The 25518-nt window shown below is 35.6% G+C and overlaps 1 long non-coding RNA gene and 1 pseudogene across 1 annotated transcript; one reads left to right on the plus strand and one right to left on the minus strand.

The window, feature by feature from the left end:
• On the plus strand, positions 1-23433 carry LOC140628236 (uncharacterized). Its single transcript, XR_012026565.1, has 4 exons — positions 1-187; positions 19198-19314; positions 22819-22899; positions 23317-23433. It is a non-coding gene; the product is annotated as an uncharacterized lncRNA (long non-coding RNA).
• Positions 7809-10646, minus strand: LOC140627804 (small ubiquitin-related modifier 2 pseudogene; annotated as a pseudogene).
• Positions 23434-25518: the final 2085 nt, after the last annotated feature.

Raw genomic sequence — 25518 nt, forward strand, 5'->3', positions numbered from 1 at the left:
GCAACCAGAGCACTACAACCTCCAGCTCAGTGCTGCCCTTTTCCAACATCTTTCAATTTTAAGGCTGTTCTTGATGAGTTTATTAACGAAATATCTTCTGTATACAAGGATGAATCTGCATAGTTTACAATACCCTCTACCTCACTGGAATCAAGAACATTCCTGTTACCTTTCTATCTGATATCCGGTATGTTCTGATTTATTTGTTGGATATAGATATAGACATCTATATATCAAGAGATATATAAAATTCTCTAACACAAGCTCACCATAACAGTGGTTTTAGGCTCCTTTTGCCCCTCAGGATCTCAAATAAAGGCTCCTATTTGTCCCCATACCTTTGCTTATCCTACGTACATATTAGATGCACAATAGTTAATTGATGCTCTTCCCCCTTCTCTTCTGTGTATTCAAATCCTCTGTTTTTAGATAGATCTCAGTGTGTTAGCTTTTCTTCTGAATCTCAATATTATGTATCCATAAGAGATTTGGATTTTAGAATATGGATTTGATCATTTTTAATTTATTAGGTCTTTGTTTCCCTGATTGAGAAAGTGAGACTGCGAGTAAACTCCCAGGATTCTACAGATTAATTTAGTCCTGCTTATCCTCATTTGTGGTATCTAGCATGCTTCAGTGTTTAGGTTTCTCCTCTCAAGAATTTCTGTTTGTCGAAATGTGTGGCTAAAATTTGATGACATTCTGAAAATACAAACACTTGTGTGTACACTGGGTTGCCTTACTGGAAATAGATGTGGGCCAGAAAGTTGGTTCTCCGTAGGCTATTTACCTAAGAATGGCCATGTTAATTTATTCGGAAAATAACAACTTTATTGAAATATAATTCACAGGATGTACAATTCACTCATTTAAAGTAGAAAATTCCCTTGCTTCTGGTATACTCAAAGAATTCTACAACCATCACCGTAATCTAACTTTAGAACATTTTATCATCCCATAAAGAAGCCATGTACATACTAGCAGCCATTCCCAATTCCAGCTTTCTGCCCCAGTCACTGCAAACACTAATCTATTTTGTTGTGTCACTATGACTTTGCCTATTCTAGACATTTCATATAAAGGGAAACATACTTTGTGCCTGGATTCTTTCACTTAGCATAATGGTTTCAAGTTTCATCCACATTGTAGCATACTTCATTATTTGTTTTTGCTGAATAATATTTCGTGTTGTAGCTATACTACCTTATGTTGATTCATTTCTCAGTTGATGGACATTTGAATTGTTTCCACCTTTTGCTATTGTGAATAAGGCCATTATGAATATTAATGCATGAGAATTTGTGGGGACATATGTTTTCAGATCTCCTGTATAAATACCTAGGACTGAAATTGCTGGTTCATATGGCAACTCTATTTTTAACTTTTTGAGGAACTGCCAAACTCTATTCTAAAGTGTTGTGCCATTTTACATCCCCACCAGCAATATACAAGAGTTTCAGTTCTTCCACATCCTTGCTAACATTTGTTATTTTCTGTCTTGATTTATTGTAGCCATCCTATTGGCTGTGAAAATAGCCATCCTATTTCACTGTGATTTTCATTTACCTTTCTATAATGACTAATAATTTTGAGCATCTTTTAATGTGCTTATTATTGACAATTTTTGTATTTTCTTTAGAGCAATGTCAATTCAGATCCTTTGCTTATTTTTATTTTTTTATTTTTTTTTCCTTTGCTTATTTTTAAATTGAGTTATCTTTTTATTATTGAGTCATAAGAGGTCTTTATATATTTTATGTATTCTGGATACAAGCCACTTACCAGATATGTGATTTGCAGAAATTTTCTCTGATTGTGTGGGTTGTCTTTTCACTTCCTTGATGGAGTCCTTCAAAGAATAAAAAATTTTAATATATATATTTTTTTCTTGCTTGTGCGTTTGGTGTCATATCTAAGAAACCATTGCCTAATGCAAGGTCCCAAAGACTTACTCTTATGTTTTTTAACTAAAAGTTTAATAGTTTTCTGTGGTTATATTTAGGTCTGTGTTCCATACTGAGTTTATTTTTTTATGTGATATGAGGTAAATGTCCAACTTCATGTTTGGTCTGTGGATCTAGGTGTTCCATCATTTGTTGAAAAGACTTCTTTCCCCATTGAGTTATCTTGCCACTCTTGTCAAAAAAATCAATCAACCACAATTTTAAGGTTTATTTCTGGACTCTCAATACTATTCCCCTGATGTATAGATCTATTCTTATGCCAGCGCCCCACAGTCTTGATAGCTGTGTCTTTGTAGTAAGTTTTGAGATTGGGAAGTTTGAGTGCTCTGACTTTGTTCCCCTTTTCTAAGATTGTTTTAACTATTCTGGGCCCCATACATTTCCATAGGAATTTTAGGATCAGCTTATCAAATTCTGCAAAAATGGTAGCTGGAATTTTGAATTGCAGATATTAACCCACTTACATTTTTCCATCTTTATTGAGATATAATTGACATATAACATTGTTTAAGCTTAAGATGTACAATGTGATTTGATGCACATATGTATTGTGAAATGATTACAATAAAGTTGTTTAACACAACCTTACCTCACAGCTCCATTTTTTTGTTGATGTTGTTATGCTGAGAACACTTAAGTTTTGCTATCCTAGCAACTTGCAAGTATTCATTACAGTATTAACTATAATCATCATACTGCACATTAGATCTTCAGTACTTATTCCTCTTATAACTGGAAGTTTGTAGTTTTTGACCAACCTTATTTATCCCACCCCACAGTCCGCAGCCCTGGCTTCTATGATTTTGGCTTTTGTAGATTACACATATAAGGGATATTATACAGGATTTGTCCTTCTCTAATTTGCTTCACTTAGCATAATGCTCTCAAGGTTTATCTATGTTATCACAAATGGCAAGATAATGAAATTTTCTCTTGAGGCATTACCTAACTTTTAACCTGTGCCTGTTCAGGGTGAGAGGCAAAGAAACCAAGTATAAAGTAGCTGCTAAAAATGCTACAAAGCTAAATAGAGCCATAATATCACAGAGTGCTGGGAAGGCAAAAATAAGAATTCAGGAATCTCCAAAGTACTCTCTAGTAAACAACCTAGGTTTTTAGTTGAGCCCTAGGAAGTGTTGTACCATGTGAGTAGGGTTAAACTGGCAATAGACCAGCCTCAACTACGTTAAGATAATCTATTCCTACTTTGTCTGTTGTTTAGGGAAAAACATTTTATCTTCTCCTGAGGAAGGTATCATTCAGAACCACTACAATTTTCTATGCACAAAGTCTAGCATTCAATAAAGAAATTTCAGATATGTTAGGAAATAGGACCAATGAAAAAAATAAAAACAACAACAGAAACAAAATCATAGATGATTAAAAAGTTGGAGTAAACAAAATGGTCTTTAAAGTAACTATGAGTAATGTGTTCAATAAATAAATAATGATAATTTCACCAGAGATATAAAAATTATAAAATTAAATGAAAATTCAATAATTAATCAAAAAGCTGAAATTAAGGAGTCCGTGGATAAATTTTACAAAGATTAAACAGAACAGAAGAGAGGATTACTGGACAGAATAGTAATAGGTCTAGTATCCAGAAAGTGATTTTTTTTTTTTGCAACTGAAGAAAGTTCTCAAGCTACATGTTCTATATGCTGTATGAATTTAAAGCAGCATAATGACTATGGCAGGCAGACTAATTCATCCCCCCAAAATGTTCACATCCCAATCCTCAGAACTGTGTGTATGTTGTTATGTTACATGGTAGAAGAAGTAAAGTTGTATATGAAATTAATGTTGTTGATCAACTGAATTTAAGATAAGAGTGCCCTGGATCTAGGTGGGCCCTTAAAAGTGGAAGAGGAAAGCAGGAGTGAGAGATGTGAAAGGAGGACTTGACCAATCATTGTTGGCTTTAAAGATGGAGTTGGGGGTCAGAAACCAAGGAATGAAGATGGCCTCTAGAATTTGGAAATGACCCTCAGCTTACAGCTTGCAAGAATACTGGCCCTCAGTCCTGTAAACACAAAAAATTGAATTCTGTCAACAGCTTGAATGAGTAAAAAATGGATTTGCCCCAGAGCCTCCAGAATGAAACTGATCCCTGCTGACAACTTTAAATTAGCCACTAAGACACATACGGGACTTCTGACCTACAGAAGTATAAGGTAACAAATTTGTGTTGTCTTAAGTCACTACGTTTACAGTAATGTTTATGGCAACAGTAGAAAACTAATATAGTGGGGAAGAAAACTAGACATAGGTACATCAAAGTAAAACTGATGGATACCAGAAACAAAGAGAAAAATTTTAAAGTAACTAGAGAACAAAGACACATTATCTTTGCAGGAGCAACAATAATCTTGACAACTGAATTTTCAAAAGAAATAATGAAAGGAGAAAATGACCTGGCATCTCCAAAGTGCTGAGCAACATATGTTTCAACCAAGCAAAAATTATTTCAAAATGAAGGTGAATCAAAAAGGTTTAAGGGAAACACAAAAATTGAGAGGATTTATAACTATCAGACATGCACTAAAAGAAATACTAAAGGGAGTTATTTAGGCAAAAGGAAAATGATCCCAAATGGAAACAAGGTAATTTAAGGAATCAAGAACACTAAAAAAGTTAATATAGACAATCTACATAAATATTGTCCATTCAAAAGAAAAACAATAGTATCTTTTGGAGTTTAAAATTTTTTGTACAATTAAAATACACAATAATAACACAAAAGATGGGAAAGTGTAAATCGAGTTGAAGTGTTATAAGGTTCCTTGTCTGGAAAGTGGTAAAAGCACTATATTAATAAGCCAGAAGGATGTTGTAATTGTGAGAAACTAAACTACTGGTTAAAAAAAAAAAAGTATCGCAGAGAAGTTATAAGAGTGTTAAAAATGAAGTAATAAGCAACTTGATTGAAAAAAAAAACAGAATAAAGAAGAGAAGGCAAATAGAAAACACGTAGTAAAATGGTAGATTAAAACCCAAATTTCCCTGTAATCACATTAAATATAAATGGAGTATGTACTCCAATGAAAAACAAAGATTGTCAGGCTTGGCTTAAAAAATTACAACTATGTGTGACTTAGACATACCTTAAATAAGACATAGAAAGTTTGAAAGTAAGCGTTGAAAAAGTTATAACATGCAAACATGAACCAAAATGAGGCAGCTATAGTTAAATTAATAAAAGACAAATTAGACTTTAAGGCAAAAAGCACTATGAGAGATATTAGATATATCACAATGATTAAAGGATCAATTAAACAAGTTAGAGAAAACCTTAAGTGGTATGCACAAAATAAAATAGCTCCAAAATGTATTAAGTGAAAGCTGAACTCCAAACATAAATAGATAAATCTACAAACATGTGTGGAGATTTAAAATAAGCAGACAAAAGAAGTTATGGTATAGAAGCATGTACAAGACTAACAAATATATCCTAACATATTTAGAACATTGTATGTAATAAATGTAGAATACACATTCTTTTCAAATTGTTCCTGGGCTATTTATCAAGGATATTGTAAGAAAGGCATACCACCGACTAAATCTTTTGTGAATGTAGATGCAAAGCTCCTACACAAAATAATAGCAATATAAATCCAGGAATTAGGAGGATAGTACATGATAACCAAGTTGAATTTATTCTAGGAATGAAAGAATGGTTTAACTTTTTAAAAAAATATTTTATTTATTTATTCATGAGAGACACAGAGAGGAAGAGAGGCAGAGACAGAGGCAGAGGGAGAAGCAGGCCCCCTGCAAGGAGCCGGATGCCGGACTTGATCCGGGACCCTGCCCTGAGCCAAAGGCAGATGCTCAACTGCTGAGCTACCCAGGCATCCCAGAATGTTTAACATTTAAAAGGCAATAATGTAATTCATCACATTAACAGAAAAGAATATATGATCATCACAGCAGAGGCAGAAAAAGTCTTTGGTAAAATTCAACACCTATTCATGTGAAAAGATCTTGGAAAACTAGGAATAGAAAAAAATTTCTTAATCTGATATAGGGTTTTAGAACATACCCAACACAAGGCATGTTAATAGTAAAATATTGAAAGCTTTCCCTTTAAGATCAGAAACGAGACCTGGTTGTATTACTATTTCTAATCAACCTTGAACTGGATATTTTAGAAAATAAGAAAGAAATGGAGCTTACAAAGATTGGAAAGGAAGAAATAAGTGTCTCATTATTTAGAGATGACATGGTTGTGTGTTTGGAAATTCTAAAAGTATTTACAAAAAACTTATCAGAATTCATAAATATATTTATCAAGTTTGCCAGATATAAGATCATTATATGTATTGGATAGGGTTCTCTAAAGAAACAGAACCAATAGGATATTCATAGGAGGAGATTTATTATAAGGACTTGGCTTACATAATTAGGGAGGTTGTGATGTTCCACAATCTGCCATCTGCAGGCTAGAGATCCAAGAAAGCCAGTGGTGTAATTAAGTCAGTCTGAAGGCCTGAGAATGAAGATCCAGGACAGCAGGAGAAGACTGATATCCCAGCTCAAGCAATCAGGCAGGAAGGGCTAGATTCTTCCTCTGTCTTTTTGTTGTTGTATTCAGGCCCTCAACAGACTGGATGATGCCAAGCCACAGGAGGGAGGGCAAACTACTTCATGAGTCCACCTATTTAAATGCTAATTTCATTCAGAAATTCCCTCACAGACACACCCAGAAATAATGTTTGGCCAAATATCTAGGCACCCTGTAATCCAGTCAACCTGACACATAAAATTAACCATCACAGCATACAAAAATGGTTACTATATGTTAGTGACAAGCAGAATATAAAATGAAAAACAGTATCATTGGCATTAATTTAAAAAATTGTCAAATATTGAGGATTAAAATTAACAAAAAATGTGCAATACTTTTACAAAAAAACCCACAAAGACATTGAGAGAAATTAACAAAGACCCAAGTAAAAAGAGAATTGCACACGGGCCATAGACTGGAAGACTATATTCTAAAGATGTTAATTTTCCCTAATATGATTTCTTATTCAAATAATAATCCCAGTAAGCTTTTTAAAATGGAAATTGACAGATGAATTCTAAATTTTACATAGAATTGCAAGTGACAATAGTATTAAAAACCTTCTAGAAAAAAGTTTGATTTATAGAAATCACATTATTTTACAGAGCTATAATAATTTAACCAGCGTTCTATTGTTTCAAATATAGAAAAATTGAACAATGGTATAGTAGAGTCTGAAAAGAGATCTACCTGTCTACTGTCATTCAAGTTATGGTTTAAAAAATCCATTGTGATGTAGTAGGGGAGAAACCGTTTTCTTTGGTAAGTGGATCTGGACCAATTGGGTTACCAATTAAATCCAAATGATTCTTTGCATCTATTTCAAACTATATACAAAATTTAATTCCAAATGGACCATACATCAAAAGTGAAACACATGAAAGTTATTGAAGGTAATATAGGGTAATGTCTTAGCAACTTCGGTACAGTCAAGTATCCTTTAAAAAGGACACAAAAAGGGCAGCCCGGGTGGCTCAGCAGTCTAGCGCTGCCTTCAGTCCAGGGTATGATCCTGGAGACCCCGGATTGAGTCTCACGTCGGGCTCCCTGCATGGAGCTTGATTCTCCCTCTGCCTGTGTCTCTGCCTCTCTCTCTGTGGCTCTCATGAATAAGTAAATAAAATCTTTAAAAAAAGACACAAAAAAATAAAAAGGACACAAAAAGCACTAACTCTAAACAAAAAAATTCTACTTTATTAAAATTAAGACATTATTAAGAGAGTGAAAGACAAGTCACAGAATGGGAAAAAAATTTTCAATAGTTATATCTGAGAAAGGACTTATATTCAGAATTACAGAACAACAAATCAATAAGGATAAAGGCAACCTAATTACTATTATTTTTATTTTAAACAAGTTTATTTAAACAACAAGATGCTTGACTTGAAGGGAAAACTATCTAGGATTTATTTTTTTATCCCTACTTAAGGACAGATTGCCCTGTATGTAATAGCTACATACAAAAAAGTTATAAAATTGTCCTTGGTTTCACAGTGGTAAATGAAAAACATTAAAATTCTCCAACTGAACAAGTATGCAAGGATTTTATGTTGTTCTTTTTTGTTAAATAGTGAGAACAAAACAACTTACTGGAATATAAAGATGAGAGCCAAATGAGAATGTCACTTAATGGACAAAGTGTATTTTTGCAGAACTAGTATTTTTCTCCATCCCATTTCCTTTTTTTTTTTTTCCATCCCATTTCCATTTGATGTTGATCAAAACATACCACTGGCCATTTAGTTAAAAAATGCAATATGCTTGTACACGTGCAGTTACTATATGTACAATAAAGGAATAGGGAAGGGGAACATGAAAGAATAGAGAAAACTATACTGCAGTAGGCAGGATGTAGTGGAACCAAATTGCGGTTTTCTTTCTTTCTTTCTTTCTTTTTTTTTTTAAGAGAGGGATAGAGAAAGAGAGGGGATAGGGACATGGGGAGAGGGAGAGAGAATCTCAAGTGGGCTCCACACCCAGCATGGAGCCAGATGCAGGGTCTCATGACCCTGAGATCACGACCTGAGCCAAATTCAAGGGTCAGATGCTTAACTGACTGAGTCACTCAGGTGCCTCCCGAATTGCAGTTTTCTAATTTAGAATGTCTTCTCGGTCTGGAGAAACAGTTCTAGAGTAAGGTAGCAGGTCCCCTTTGTAATGTACACATCCTGTCTGCTTCTGGAACATACCAGTTATATCTTCAGCCTCCATTTCCAGCTGTGCAGGTGTGTCTGTTTCATTGATTGGCTGCCCATCAAATAGGAATCTGATCTGCCTCACTGACAAACCCTATCATTCACAACAGACTTTCATTAGTTTACTAAGTGGTGTATGCCTCTTAAACTGTACCACAGAACCATCCTGACCTGCCACCTTCAAAATTAATATGGTCGCTGTTCTCAGTTTTGACTCCTTCCTTGGTCTTTTCAGCAGCCACGGTGAGCGCCAGTCTCCCCAGCTGTTGCTTCACAAAAGAGGTACTAGGTCCATACCTAATGAACACACAGCAACACCAGGAGTGACAGAAGGAGGCAACCCAATTATTTTTAATGACAAATTTTGAAGACCTGTATCAAAAATCCAATCTCCAAATGGACAATAAGACAATAAATAAGCATTCAATTTTGTTAGTTATCAAGTAAATGCAAATTAAAATCACAATCAGGGATCCCTGGGTGGCGCAGCGGTTTAGCGCCTGCCTTTGGCCCAGGGAGCGATCCTGGAGACCCGGGATGCAGTCCCACGTCGGGTTCCCGGTGCATGGAGCCTGCTTCTCCCTCTGCCTGTGTCTCTGCTTCTCTCTCTCTCTCTGTGTGACTATCATAAATAAATAAATAAAAATCACAATCAGATAATAGTCTACATTCATTGATGAATGGTAAAATTAAAAAAGTAGACATGTTAGCAAGGATGTGGGAACTAATACATTGCTGGTGGAAACATAAATTGATAGAATTACTCTGGAAAACTGATGGGCTATACATATTAGAGCTTACCATATTACCCAGTAATTCCAATCAGGTACATAAGCACAACAGAAATGCATATATATGTGAACCAAAATAAAAGTATGAGAATGTTCATAGCAATGTTACTTGTAATAGTCCAAAATAGTAGATCACCCAAATGCCTATCAGCAATAAACTAATGATGTTATATATTGATCCAACAAAATCATAGAATCATTGGAAATGAGTGAAGTACTATCACAAACAACATGGGATACACTTCACAAATATAATATTGAACAAAGGAAGTTAGATATAAAGGAATATGCATGTATGATTCCATTTTATATAAAGTTCAGAAATAGGCAAAACTCATCTATGGTGAACTCATCTATGGTGATATAAGTCAAAATAGTAGTTTACATTGTGGAGCTAATAATGACAGAGAGGGACATGGAGGAGTGCAGGTGATGTTTTATATCTTGATCTGGGAGTTGTTTCCATGGGTGTGTTTATTTTGTAAACAAAATATCAAGCTGTACATTGAACATACATATACTGTAGGTATGTTGTATTTCACTAAAAATATTTTTAAAAAATTGATAGTATCCAGAGCTGGAAAGGTTGTGTGGAAATAGGTACTCTTGCACATTTTTATTGAAATTTGATTGCTGTATCCTTTTTGAACACTGAAAGTTATATTTACGTAAATTTCAAATATGCCTGTCATTGACCAAGCAATTCCACTTCTGGAAATCTATCTATAGTTGTCAATATCTTTGTTTGCCTAGTATTTCCGATTCTCACTCTAGGTATGTGGTTTGATTGTTCTCAACTTCCTTGGATTTAGGCATTGCCATAGATTGACTTTGGCCAATGAAATTCGAGTGGAAGTGACACTCCCACAAACAAAATAAAAATGACTGATGGTTATGTAAAAACCAAACAGCCCTCCCCTGCCCTACTCAAAAACACTCAACCTCATTAACAATTAATTAAATCCAAATATAAATAATAAAGAGATTTCATTTTTCATCTATTTGGATATATAAATTAGAAAAAAGACCTAGCACAATGTTGCAAGGGGGCAAGAAACTGAATACTATTGGGCTCACACCCCAGGTCACACAGCTGGGAAGTGGGGACAACCAAATCAGAACCCATGTCGATCTATATTTACAGCAGGTGGGCCTTCTCTTCCTATCACTCATTACTCACACCCTACCATCTTTGTGGTAGAATCTTTGAAGGTAGTCCTAACCATGCTATGAATTGTGTCATAAGCTACATTTCAAATCACTAATTCTCACTCTTCCTCCAAATCTATTAGAAAAGTAGAAATTACAAAAGTGTTGAAGTCATAACTGCAGCTTGCATTGCTAACTAGCAAGGAATCAGAGTCTAAACCACCATTCAACTAAACCACTATGTCTATAATGCAGTCTTTTTGGATTCAAGAATGGTTTCTCTACCATAAGTGAAAAATAAGGAGAGGGGTGTGTAACACAATGGGGTCAGTTTTTCGCATCATTTCTTTTTTCCGAAAGAGGAATCATTGAACCATGCTATTTTTAAATTTCTTTCTTTCATATAATTTGGTATCACTCCACATCACTTCAAGGAGTTCAACTTTAATCATTTTATAAGGCTACTTTAGTATTCCATTGTATGTAGGTATATATGTATACAGGTAAAGAATTCATACAGTATCAGGACGCCTGGGTGGCTCAGTGGTTGAGTGTCTGCCTTCGGCTCAGGGCATGATCCCAGAGTCCTGGGATCGAGTCGCACATCGGGCTCCCTGCATGGAACCTGCTTCTCCCTCTGTGTCTCTGCCTCTCTCTCTCTGTGTCTCTCATGAATAAATAAATAAAATCTTAAAAAAAAGAATTCTTACAGTATCATAACCAGTGAGAAAATAAAATTTTATATCTTTTCTCTCTTCCTCATTCTCTTTCTCCCCTCCACAATCTCTCTTCTCCCCTTAGAAAGCATAAAAGCACTGGTTGTCCAGAGCTAGTCATCTACATAAGTAGATGACAAGGAAGACACCCCCAGGTTAGTCAGGCAACTAGAGACAAAAGATGTATAGGCTGCACTGCTCAGCCATGGAAAATTGTGTTCTTAACTAAAGACAAGGATGTATATGTGTTCATGTGTGAGATGTGGTGTGTCTAACAAAATGGGATGTAACATTTTCAGTTCCTTTTACTCTGATTATAATACTGTTATCTGAAGAGAGAGATGTTAAGAGAAACACACTCCAAGGAGTCAGACAACTCTTGATATCAAGTACATAGGCAGCACTCTACTAACCAAACTAGCTCCATGGAAAATTCCATCTTCACCTAAGGATAAGGCTCTGTGTGTGTGTGTGTGTGTGTGTGTGTGTGTGTGTGTGTGTGTGTGTAACAAAATGTAATAGGCCATTTCAACTTTATAAATGTTAGTTTTTATAAATGTTCATTGAATAATCTTAAAATATGCTGAAAATTACAAAGAATGAAATATATATAACCCAGAGACATTTGGTATTAATATTTAGGTCTATAAACTTCCACATTATTATTCTATTGCTGTGGCCTGAATTGTATCTCCCCAAAAGACATGTTGAAGTCCTGAACTCTGTTACCTATCAATGTGACCTTATGTGGAAATAGGACCTTAGCTGATATAATCAAGTTAAGATGAGATCATACTGGCTTAGGATCCTAATTGAATATGACTAGTGTCCTTATAAGGAGAGAAGAGGAGAGATATAGATACAGAAAGAGAAATACCATGGTAAGACAAAGCCACAAAGGGGAGAAGGCCACGTGAAGATAGAAGCAGGGATTGGAATGATGCATTTACAAGCAAAGGAATTCATTAGTTGCCAATAACTACCAGAGGCTAGAAGAGGCAAGGAAGGGTTTCTCCCCTACAACCTTCAGAGAGAGTATGGATCTGCTGACACCTTGATCTTGGAGTTCTAGCCTTCAAGATTGTGAATAAATTTCTTGTGTTTCAAGCCACCTTGTTTGTGGTATTTTGTTATGGCAGCCCCAGGAACTAATATACTGTTGATACACTTTAAAAAAAGATTTTATTTATTTATTCATGAGAGACACACAGAAAGAGGCAGAGACATAGGCAGAGGAAGAAGCAGGCTCCCACTGGGGAGACTGATACAGGAATTGATCCCAGGACCCTGGGATCATGACCTGAGCCAAAGACAGATGCTCAACCACTGAGCCACCCAGGTGTCCCTGTTGATACATTTTTTAAATAAACTATTTGAAAATAATTTTTAAAAACCCTCCACAGCATACTTAACATCCTTCTACTTTCATACTGCCTATATCGTTACTTTAATAATTAGTTGCAAAAGGAATAATTTCTGCAAATCTCTAAATTTTTCATTTCATTTACTTTTCTGAGTATAAAGGTAGTGTATGTTTTAGACAAGCAAATATCAGGGAACAGCTGTAAAATAATATTTAATTTCCCTGTGACCCCACTCCTAGGCCCTTTTTCAAGATATTATCCATAAATAGCTTGGGTATATATTATCCCAGATATTTTTCACTTCAGATTCTGTACCAAGAGAAATGTAACTCTCTTTTCCTCTCTTCTACTCTGTCACTGTGAAATGCGTATTTTTATTGATACAGGATATAAGCATAAGAACGCTTTTATTTTTATTGAAGTATAGTTGATACACAATATTGTTAGTTTCACATATACAACACAGTGATTCAACATCTCTACACATTACAAAGTGATCACCAAAATAAATCTAGCTAACCATCTGTCACCATACAAAGTTATCACAGTATTATTTTTTTAAGATTTATTTATTATTTATGATAGAAAGAGAGAGAGGAGAGAGAGAGAGAGAGGCAGAGACACAGGAGGAGGGAGAAGCAGGCTCCATGCCGGGAGCCCGATGTGGGACTCGATCCCGGGACTCCAGGATCGCGCCCTGGGCCAAAGGCAGGCGCTAAACCGCTGAGCCACCCAGGGATCCCCTATCACAGTATTATTAACTTTATTTCCTATGCTGTACATTACAACCTCGCGTCTTATTTGTTGTGTAACTGGAAGTCTATACATTTTAATCCCCTTCTTCTATTTTGCCTAACCCTTACCACCTCCCGTCTGGCAACCACCAGATTGTTCTCTGTATCTATGAGTCTGTTTCTGTTTTGCTTTTTTGGTTCATTTGTTTCAACTTTTAGATTCCACATATAAGTGAAATCATATGGTATTTGCCTTTCTTTCATTTATTTAACTTAGCATAATACCCTGTAGCTCCATCCATGTTGTTGCAAATGGTAAGATTTCATTTTTTTTATGACTGAGCCATACTCCATTGTAGATACATACCACATCTTCTTTAGCCATTCTTCTACCAATGGACACTTAGGTTGCTTCTATATCTTGGCTATTGTAAATAATGCTGCAATGAACATATGAATACACATAACTTTTCAAATTAATGTTTTAGTTTTCTTCAGATAAATACCCAAAAGTGGAATTGCTGGATCATACAAGATTGCTTAGTGAAGCATTGTCTATAACAGAATATATTGGAAACTAATATTCACTGGGCGGAAGCCTGAACAAATTGTTGTGTATTCATAATAGAGTATTCAGCTACCAGAGGAGAATAAGTTATATCTATATCAATGACTTAGAGAGATATTCATGATACACCAAGTAAAATACATACACACACATAATATTGATAAAAGTATAGAATAATTCATAGTAGATTTCTGGAGTTTGGAAGGAAAAGGGGTGTGTGTGTGTGTGTATAAATATACATATTTATGATAAGATCATTTTTTTCCACTGTTTTCAGTGAACACATGCTAATTTTATAATTCTTTTTAAAAAATTTTATAATTCTTAAAGAACATTTGATCACAGATTGAAAAAAATATACATATTTGAAAAGCTTTTGTCTGATATGAATATATCATTTATTATAAGCTTAAAACTTACAATAAATTTAGTATCTAAAAGTAGGAAAAATAACATACTGCTTAATAAATCCTGAGTATTTAGTGCCATGAACAAATAAAATGTGTTTAACTTATGAGTCATTTCGCAGAAAAATCTATATTTGTAATACACACTTATTTCCCTAGAAGGGCCAAAATATCATTTCAGTAATAAGAATTATGAAATTTTATTTATTAAAAAATCCTCACTGATGACTGATGAAGTTAGATAAAATTACTCAGGAGGTGTTGTAATAGCATTTGCAGAAGCCAGATAAAAAGGATGTTACAAATAGCTCTTTTGAGGGGCTCTTCAGGGTCATTTACTTGCTTTTGCTATGTGTTTCTTTTTTGAATTTCTATTTCACCATGTAATTTTGGAGTAGCTCCTGATTATAGTAAATGACCACTGTTCTACAAAATTTGATATTTTAGCAAAATGAAATAGCCTCTGTCACATTAATTTTCTTCTTGTCAATACTTTGCTGTCATCATGGTCTTCACTCTAATTTATTGTGGGGAGTGTGACAGTGTCAGTATTTTCCAAGTCTGCTAAAGACTGGCAAATAACTGAAAACTGTCATAATGTGTATATTACAAGTGGTACTGCCATGATGTCCCTGAGATTATCTGCAGCAAATTTTACTGGTCATGATCACAGCTTAGTGGATCACAATGTCTTTATGCACCACGCAGTTTGTAGAACAATAAGTTGAATGCTTCCTGTGTGCCAGGAGCTGTGCTAAGCAATGTATACACACATAATATCATTTAAAACAAATAATTATCCAATTAGATAGCTATTATTATCTGTACTTCAAACCAAGGCTCGGGGCTTAAGCCAGTTGTTAGGTAGCAAATAGCAAAGCTAGGGCTTAAATTTAGGGCTTGTGAACTCCAGTTGTACTCTTTACCTATAAGCTATAATATTTCCAATAGTATCTGAGATATACATTACTGGAGTTCAACAGTACCTGGTCCCTCTCCATTTTATGCACATTGGAAGGGTATTCTTCCTAGCCCTCTCGTAATTAGGGCCAGTAACTAATTCTGGACAATAGGCTATGAACAGAAATTATATTTTTTGTTTTCAGGTTGAAATATTTAATTGCTAAGATGTTCATCAGCACTTACAATCAGGGAAATGCAAATTAAAACAGTGAGATATCACCTCACACCTGTTAGATTGGCTAAAATCAACAAAACAAGAAACAGGTAAGGATGTGGAGAATAAGGAACCCTATTATATGGTTGGTAGGAATGCAAACTGGTGCAACCATTGTGGAAAACAGTATGGAACTTCCTCAGAAAGTTAAAAATAGAACTACCCTATGATCCAGCAATCACACTACTGGGTATTTACCCAAAGAATACAAAAACACTAATTAAAAGTGATACATGAGCCCCTATGTCTCTAGCAGTGTTATCTACAATAGTCAAATTATGGAAGCTGACCAAGTGTCCACTGATTGATGGATGAATAAAGAAGAGGTGGTGTGTGTGTGTGTGTGTGTGTGTGTGTGTGATGGAATATTATTCATTCATAAAAAAGAATGAAATATTGCCATTTGCAATGACATAGATGGAGCTAGAGAGTGTAAGGCTAAGCAAAATTAGGCATTTGGAGAAAGACAAATACCATGTGATTTCACTCATGTGGAATTCAAGAAACAAAGCAAACAAGCAAAAGGAAACAGTGAGAAAGAGAGAAAAATAAAAAAAAATAGACTCAACTATAAAGGACAACCTGATGATTGATGGTTACCAGAAGGGAGGGGGATGGGAAGATAGGTTAAATAGGTGATGGGGATTATGGAAGGCACTTGTCATAATGAGCACACGGTGATGTATGGAATTGTTCAATCACTATATTGTACACCTGAAACTAATATAATCCTGTATGTTAACTAATTGGAATTAAAGTTAAGAATTTAAAAAAGAAATATCTAGGGCAGCCTGGGTGGCTCAGTGGTTTAGCACCACCTTCAGCCTAGGGTGTGATCCTGGAGACCCAGGATCAAGTCCTATGTCAGGTTCCCTGCATGGAGCCTGCTTCTCCCTCTGTGTCTCTCATGAATAAATAAATAAAATCTTAAAAAAAGAAATATTTAATTGCTAATGTGCAACTCTCTTGCCACCTCTCTTCTCTAGCTGCAGCAACTGAGGAGGCCTTGCGTTGAGATACTAGAGCTTCAAGTTTAAAGTACCTTGATTACTCAGTTACCATACAGAGAGAAGATATTCTGGAGAAGTTCCTGAATCCACAATGTAATTTGTGTGAATCAGAAGCATGCTTTTGTTGTGTTAAACTACTGAAACTGTAGGACTGTTACCACAGGCTAGCTTAACCTGCCTGATTAATACAGAAACTGGTACTGAAAGTGTGGTATTGATATAACAAAAACGTGAAGTGTGACGTTGGCTAAGTGGTTTCATGGTAGGAATTTTTAATGGCAAGATGAAGCTGTAATAGACTTAGCACAAATGATTAGGGAATTTGCAAGTATAAGGGAAGAGTTTGGATAATAATGCTAGTAGGGAAATATAGATGAAGAGACTAAAAAAAATGTTAATACTGCTCAGGGGAGTGGTAGTAGTGTTTGTTGATTGCTGCTGGTTTTGATTGGTGTGATGGTTCACTTTATGTGTCAGCTGGACTGGGCTAAGAGATGCCCAGATAGCTGGTAAAACATTGTTTTTGGATGTGTCTGTGAGGATGTCTCCAGAAGAGATCAGCATTTGCATAAGTAGACTGAGTAGATTGCTCTCACCAATGTGGGTGGGCATCCATCAATCTATTGAGAGCATTAACAGAGCAAAAAGGTGAAGGGCGATTCATTCTCTCTGCTTAGGCTGAAACATTTATTTTCTCCTGCCTTTGTATATCAATACTCTGGTTCTCAGGCTCTCAGATTCAGACTGGGAATTACACCATCAGCCCCCAGTTCTTAGGCCTTCAGACTATTTGAATTACACCACTGATTTTCCTGGTTTCCAAGCTTGTAGATGGCAGATTGAGGGACTTCTTGGCTTTCTTAACAGTCTTCTTTGGGGAGGAGGTAAGTATGTTTTCCCTTTGGAAAGAAGAATGAAGCAAACATTTGGGAGACTATGATGGAGATTATTAGTGTTCACCATTATCAATTTCTCGTCTACCCCTCAGTCATATAGAAGATCACATTTACCATCTCCAGATGTAAATAGAGCCATATGACTAATGCTGGCCAATGGGTTGTGAGGACAAGTGACAGGAACATTTAATTGCTTTTATGTATTTTCTTCCTTTTTTGTGGTAAAAGAGGATGTCTTAGGTGGAGATAGCAGTGCTACAACTCAAAGCAACTTAAGAGTTACCATATGAAGGAGAAATGCCCTATGCAACCATTTGATCATATTGAGTTGTTTGGTTTATTTGTTATCATGGCATGGCCTATACTATTCCTCTCACAGATGTGAAACAATTGTTATTATTATAAAAATATTAAGTATAAAAAGAAATTAGAAAGATTGTTAAATATCTCCCAAACATCTTCAAAGAATAGGCATCTCTTATGCTATACAAATTAATCCAGGCATACACAAACATGCATAGATATTAAGTTAATTTTAAGAAGCTAGAAAAATATTAACACAAACCTAGTAAAGATAACTAAGAATAATAGACTAATTTCATTTTGTGTAAAAGTACATAAATTTCTAATAAAGAGTAGATATTGTGGATTGATTAACTGAACCTCTGTTCTACCTTCCCAATTATAGTTAGAGCTCTGATAGTGAATTAGGTTCTATCAATTAGACAGACTTGTTAGATTACTTGTGAGGTAGAAGTGATATGGAGGACATCTTCCTGCTGCTGTTGCTTCTGGCAAGGTCATGGATGAGAGAATGGCAACTCCATTTAGCAAAGACCACCTTTGAGTCCAGGTATGGCAGACACATTTGGATCTCCAAATTACATTTGCACAACCTTATCTTTGACTTGTTCTGTGCATGTCAGCCAGCTTCTCTCCTTGGTCCACCCCAATATCTGCACAATGTATGTACGGAGTGGAGTAGTTACAATGGTAGAGAAGGAGGCAATACATGGGTTCAAAAAGCACGGAGTACTCACTGAGAACAGCCAGAATCTCTGTGGCTAGTTAATGATTTCAGACCACTCTACCATAGAGGAGGGTATGATTTGTCTTTAACAAAATTGACACCTTCTCCAGATATGGGTTTAGCTTGTTTTCTCTGCCCTCAGTATTTCTGCTGATATCACAATTTAAAGCATACAAAATGCCTGATTCAAGGGACTATTTTATAGTGAAGAAGGTGTGGCAACAGATACATGACCACTGGTTTGATAATACAACACAAATCCAGCATCAGTTGGCCCAATACATTGAATGGCCTGTGAAAGTCTCAGGTAGGACATCAAAAGGAGAACAGCGGTAGAGTTGGAATACTGTCCTCCAGAATGTGGAATATATACTCATATCTCAACAACTTATATGTGGTACTGTATTCCTTTATTTTAAGTTTGTTTTTATTTTATTTTAGTAATCTCCACACCCAACGTGGTGCTTGAACTCATGACCCTTAGATCAAGAGTCACATGCTCTTCCAACTGAACCAGCCAGGCGCCTCATGTGGTATAAGGTTCCTAATAGCTAGAATACATATGTATTGGGGCCAACACAATCATTCACTTCCAAAATTTGTGTTTCTTGTTTCTACATGCTCAGGCTCTGCTAGTTTAGACGTTTTGTTTCTTAAGAGTAAATGCTTCCACCAGGGGACACTTTACGGGTTCTACCAAACCTGAATATGAGCCATGCCAAGATGAATATATCACTAGACAGGTAAGTAAATATATAGATATAGGCAGTTAATTTTAAAATAAACTTTTGGAAACCATAAACAATGGCTTGTGGGAAGAGTTAATTGTTGCCAATAGAAACCTTGATTTTTAAATTTGAGATCCAAATCACTTGGTCATTTTGTTCCATTGTGTTCTTAGTCATTTTAAAAGAATGCACACCCAGTCCATTATATACTTTGGTGCCTAATATTGCCAATGCTACTTGTCAGGCTTCTTTTAGTGGTTCATCTAGGAGGCTGTCATTAAGTAAAGACTTCACATGGAGCCTACTTACATATTGCCGGTGTTATGTTTGTGTCCTCTGAAAATTCGTATGTTGAAGCACTAACCTCCAATGTGATGATATTTGAAGATGGGCCTTTCAGAGGTACAATGAGATAAACTCATGAGGACAAGTCTCTGGTCTGATGGGATTAGTGCCCTTATAAGAAGATAGACCAGAGATCTTGCTCTCTCCTCCATCCTCTCTCTTTGCACATGAGAAGAGGTCATGTGAGTACACAGTGAGATGGCAGTTATCTGCAAGCCAAGAGAAGAGGCCTCAGAATGAAAAATCTATCATGATTTTAGACTCCCTGGAGTACAGAACTGTGAGAAATGAATTCTGTCATTTAATCTACCCAGTCTATGATATTTGTTATGGCAGCCCAAGCTGACTAAGACACCCTAGTAACTAATACCAGTTGCAGTGACTGAAGCAACTTTGCTACCATACAACTGGCCCTTGGAAGCCACCTGAATTCCAGTCAGCCATTGGCTATTAAGCTAGGGGTACAAAATAGCAGTATTTATTTCCAGTAATAGAAAAGAGTATTGAGTGTATATATTAGTGGTTTTTGAAAAGGAAATAATCATTTCACTAATAATTTTGATTTAATTGGTACAGAAACAAATATAGTATCAGGAATGTATTACATAGGGCAGCAAGGGTGGCTCAGTGGTTTAGCACTGCCTTCAGCCCAGGGTGTGATCCTGGAGTCCCGGGATTGAGTCCCATGTCAGGCTCCCTGCATGGGGCCTGCTTCTCCCTCTGCCTGTGTTTCTGCCTCTCTCTCTCTCTCTGAGTATCTCATGAATAAATAAAATCTTTAAAAAAAGGAATATATTACATATTTTACCTCATTCAATCTTCAAAAGAAGATTATGAATTAAAATTAACAAAAATTTTACATTATTGGGGATTTCTGAAGATTCAATGGAATAATACACAATTGGTTACCAAAGTCTTCAGCCTAATCATTAAATAAATGTTGATAGTAATAATTTAATATTAATATAATATTAAATATTTCTAATCTTTTTAAAGAATGAGAACCTTGAAAAATACAGAATTCCTTTTAAACATCCTACATAAGGTGAATGGAATAAATTTGTTTCCATTTTTTCCATATCCTAATCAAACTTTCAGTGAAGACTCTATTGTTCTCATTATATAACTCATTGTCTTACATAAAATGTGGAGAATGTCCTACATTGCAGAGCTTTGAATTAACAAAATTAATTGCCATGTACCCTTATTTTAAAACCTTGCCTATGATCCAACAAACATATATCAACCATTAATAGAAGAAGCTAAAATATTTTGTGTAGATATGTCAGTGCATGTGTATGTTTGTGCATTTCTGTGTCTAGTTATGAACAGGTGGGTGTTAATTTTAACAAGAAGCACTTACAGAACTTACTTCCTTTCAGATAGGTAGTTTGTAATCAATAAATGCACACATAACTATTTTGTTAGATATGGGATGCTATGCAATTATGACATAATGGTTCTTGCTGATTTCCCATTTTGGATTTCTAAAATATTTTAATTTGTCACCTCATTTGATCTTCACAACAAACATGTTACAGATTAATAGTGATTTCCATGCCACGCATTTGTTGTGCTGATGAAATGAATTTATCTACAGGAAGTCCCTAAGCATACTACATGCAAAAAATACTAAGGAAGCATTTAGCAAATGTTTATCCTTTTTAGATATTTAACATCCTTTTCCCCCTTTTTATAATTATCATCCTTGTTACTATTGCTCTTAATACAACCTATGTTACTCATGATGATAGTAAGTCCTTTGATCACCTGTTAACATGTGAGAAATTCTCATGGACTAAATGATTTATTAAACACCTTGTAACAAGTTGGTCAAATATGTGCATGGTGTTCTATTTAATTTCCATATTAAATGCAACAATATTTCAGCATAATTATTGACCAGTAAGGAAATATTTAGTAATCTCTCCTACAGGCCTTTCACTCTATGTGTTAATTTTAAGATTCTGATTATCTTTTAATATCATCGTTCACATGCATACAAACATATACAGGCCAATATTCAATTTTACATCTTGATGGTGCATACTATGCTCCATGATTATGCAACATCTTTTCTCCTTGGACCATCCACAAATACCCATGAAATGGCAAGTTATATATGCAGGTCGTATATTTCAACCTCTCTCTATATAGTATATGAGATAATTAAATGGTGCTTTTTAGTTAGAATTTAGAATACTTCCAGATTGCTCCATTACATGTTCTATTGAACATTTTATCATTAAGTTGGTCTTCAACCTATTGTTTTCAGAATTGCATTATTGTTCTCAGTGCATCTTATGTGTCTCAACTAGTGTATCCTTTTCATGGATAGTCTAGTTGGATATCACTTGGTTAATATCAAACAAAGACATTAAATCATAGTTGTCAAAGTGATAATATATTTGGAAAAGGGAATCAATGGTGATTTTTAGAGATTAATTGATATTTTTCATGGTCCCACAATGAGTAGTGTTAACTCATTTATAATTTAAGGAAAGAATTAATTTCCCTAATAGAGTTTTTAAAGAAAACTATTGTTCACCCACATCATTAGTCAGCCTAGGCAAATGCAAGAAAAAACACTATATATTCCATTGCTCTCTCTTAGTTAAAATCAGGATTATCATTCTCCAATATTTAAATGTTCTCTAATTTCCTCTCAGCTTTAACTGTGCATGGTTGTCACTGTATTTCACATATTTCTAGGTAGAGAATGATAGCTTTATATTTTGTGAGTTATAGTAAATAAAGCCTCATTCTATATCATAATAATCAGTGAGTTGCAAGGGATCATCTCAATTCTGAAGACTCTCCTTTCCCATAATGGATTGAAAGTGCTCTCCTGCCATCCCCTGTAAGTTTTTCTAATCCTCCAGCTAAAGCATCAATACTGGAGACTTTTTGGTTTAAAGGAAAACAACTAAATAATGGTGGTGAACTATCGCTAATAGAAGCAGAAAAGAAAGCATACATCCTGGTGATTAAGTAGGTTGTAAATAGGAAATGAACATGTCAGAATAATTTTTTTAGGTACAGAATTTTGCATTGTGATAATATAATTTATCTGTTTAAATAATTAATCTGTTTATTAATTTATCTGTTACTTTTCAAGTTTCAAAAGTATCTACTCATGTTGCCTAATCCTCATGATAAACCTGTGTTTTTCAGTTAGTACAAGATTCAGTGATACAGGTTTATTGAGGGTTAAGAGATAATCCACCTAAAAGCTCCTAAAACACTGTATGCTTGGTAAGTCACCAGTTCTGCAATATAACTACTCTTTTTCTTTCTTCTTTTCATAGTATTAATGGTAGTACAAAAGATATTACTACTACTACCTTGATTAGTAAAAATAAGAACACATTTAATAATCACTTTTTATTAGATATGTAGTCTGGTTGTCAGCAATGGGAACAATTTTGCTTTTAGTTGATACATTTGGGCCATGGTAGCCACATGGACTCCAGACACAATAGAGAGATAGAAGCACTAAACATTGGAGATGCAACGTGGGTGTTAATCTTCACTAATAATAAGAACTTTTCAAAAAATATTTTTAAGTAATTTCTGAATAGGATATCACTGTCAATAATGAATTTGGGTTGGTGGGTATGGAAATAATTGTGGTGACAATATAATCACTTATGTGTATTTTTCACATTTCAGGTAACAAAAGTATTTTAAATATACAGCCTCGTTCAAACAGAAAACAACCACGTGCTGCAAATGCATAATAACTTTACACAATAAGGGACTATGAGAATTAAATAAAATATTCCACAGGTCTGTATGATGTATGCTGCCTGATAAGACTTTGCTCATCCCTTGGTATAGGTACCTAATAAATTATGCAGTCCAGGTTGTTGTTCTTTAGGAAATGCTGCCTCTTCTTAGATGTCTGGAAAAGATACAATGAAGTTATGCCTAGCAATCATATTATTGCTCCTGTTTTTACTATGTTTGTATTTTCATCATATATGCTGAGTGATTTTTGTTTGTGGATAAGAGACCTATTGAATTTTGTGTATTTACCTTTTGCTACAACACCTTACCTCTATATCCTTCTCATTAATTTCAGACTGGTCTACTTGGATCATTGTACTTACAGGTTTTCGGAAATAGTTTTTTTTTTTAAGATTTATTTATTTATTAATGAGAGACACAGAGAGAGAGGCAGAGACATAGGTAGAGGGAGAATCAGGCTCCACGTAGGGAGCTTGATGTAGGATTAGATCCCTGGACTCTGGGATCGTGCCCAGAGCTGAAGGCAGATGCTCAAACACTGAGCCTCCCAGGCATCCCATCTACTTAATTTTATTAAAAAAACTTTTTTTTTTTTACTATAGTCTCTGACATCATTAGCCATTGTTAAGGTGTAAGTTTCAGCATTTCCTGTGGAGTTCAATTTCCCCAATGAGACATATCAGATCTCATCTCTTCTATCTAAAGGAATTATTTTTCTCTCAAAACCATTTTCACATACACTGGTCTAGTGTAGTCTATTCGGAAATAGTAAAGGTCAGACTTTTCTGCATATGATCTATATTATTTTCCAACTGCCACTGAGGATGGATTAGTAATTTCTGATTGCCACAAAAAATGGGCTATGTCAGTGCTTGAGTGTCTGGATTGCCTTTCTCTGAACCCAAGGGACTCATTCTCACTATGTTCTCTGCTCCTTATATTATTCCAAAGTGGTCAAGAGTCCTTGGATATTCCACTTGAACCAACCTCCCTGGCCTCATGACAGACTTGGGGACTGCTGGGATCAGAAAATCTCCCCTCCTTCCCATCTTTCCTCCATCTTCCCCTTCCCTTCCTTTTTTCCTTCCTTCCCTCTTTTCTTTTTTTTAATCTCCACTTTCTTTATGACAAGAAACTCTGATTCCCATGTATTACTCTGGTTTAGCTTTCTTAGCAGATTAATTTCTATACACAATGTTGTGTGTTTGGTGGTGGTCCCCCCAAAAATGTATTCATATCTTAATACCTGCATCTTGTGAATATTACCATATTTGGAAAAAGGTTTTGTAGACATAATAGAGTCTTGAGAAGAGATTATCCTGGGTTACCTATGTGGGTCTTAAATCGAATGATAGCCTTATGAAAAACATAAGAGGAGAAGGCCTTGTGAAAATGGAAGCAAAGATTGAAGTTAGGCAGCCATAGGCCAAGTAATGCCTGGTACTACCAGAAGCTGGAAGAGATAAGGAAGGATTCCCCTCTAGACACTTTGGAGAAAATAGCCCTATTGACACCTTTATTTTGGACTTCTGGCCTATAGAACCCTGAGAGAATAAATTGTTACTGTTTTAAGCCACCAAGTTTGAGATAATTTATTATGCCAGCCACAACAAACTACTGCATGCGGGAGATCCTTGGGTGGCTCAGTGGTTTAGTGCCTACCTTCGGCCCAGAGCGTGATCCTGGAGTCCCGGGATCAAGTCCTATGTCAGGCTCCCTGCTTGGAGCCTGCTTCTCCCTCTGCCTGTGTCTCTGTCTCTGTCTCTCTCTCTCTCTCTGTGTGTGTGTCTCTCATGAATAAATAAATAAAATATTTTTCATAGACACAGAGAGAGAGAGAGAGAGAGAGAGAGAGAGAGGCAGAGACACAGGCAGAGGGAGAAGCAGGCTCCATACAGGGAGCCTGATGTGGGACTCGATCCCACGTCTCCAGGATCACACCCCAGGCTGCAGGCGGCGCTGAACCGCTGTGTCACCAGGGCTGCCCTAAATAAAATATTTAAAAAAAAGAAACTACTGCATGCACATTTTGACATTTTCTGTCATAACTCACTCACTAATTCATTCAGTTTTGGCATTGTGAAACATGTGAGCAATTGAGGTGTTCCTAAGGTTATACCTCTG

The sequence above is a fragment of the Canis lupus genome, chromosome X, assembly GCF_048164855.1.
Source record: "Canis lupus baileyi chromosome X, mCanLup2.hap1, whole genome shotgun sequence".
Taxonomy (NCBI): Eukaryota; Metazoa; Chordata; class Mammalia; order Carnivora; family Canidae; genus Canis; species Canis lupus.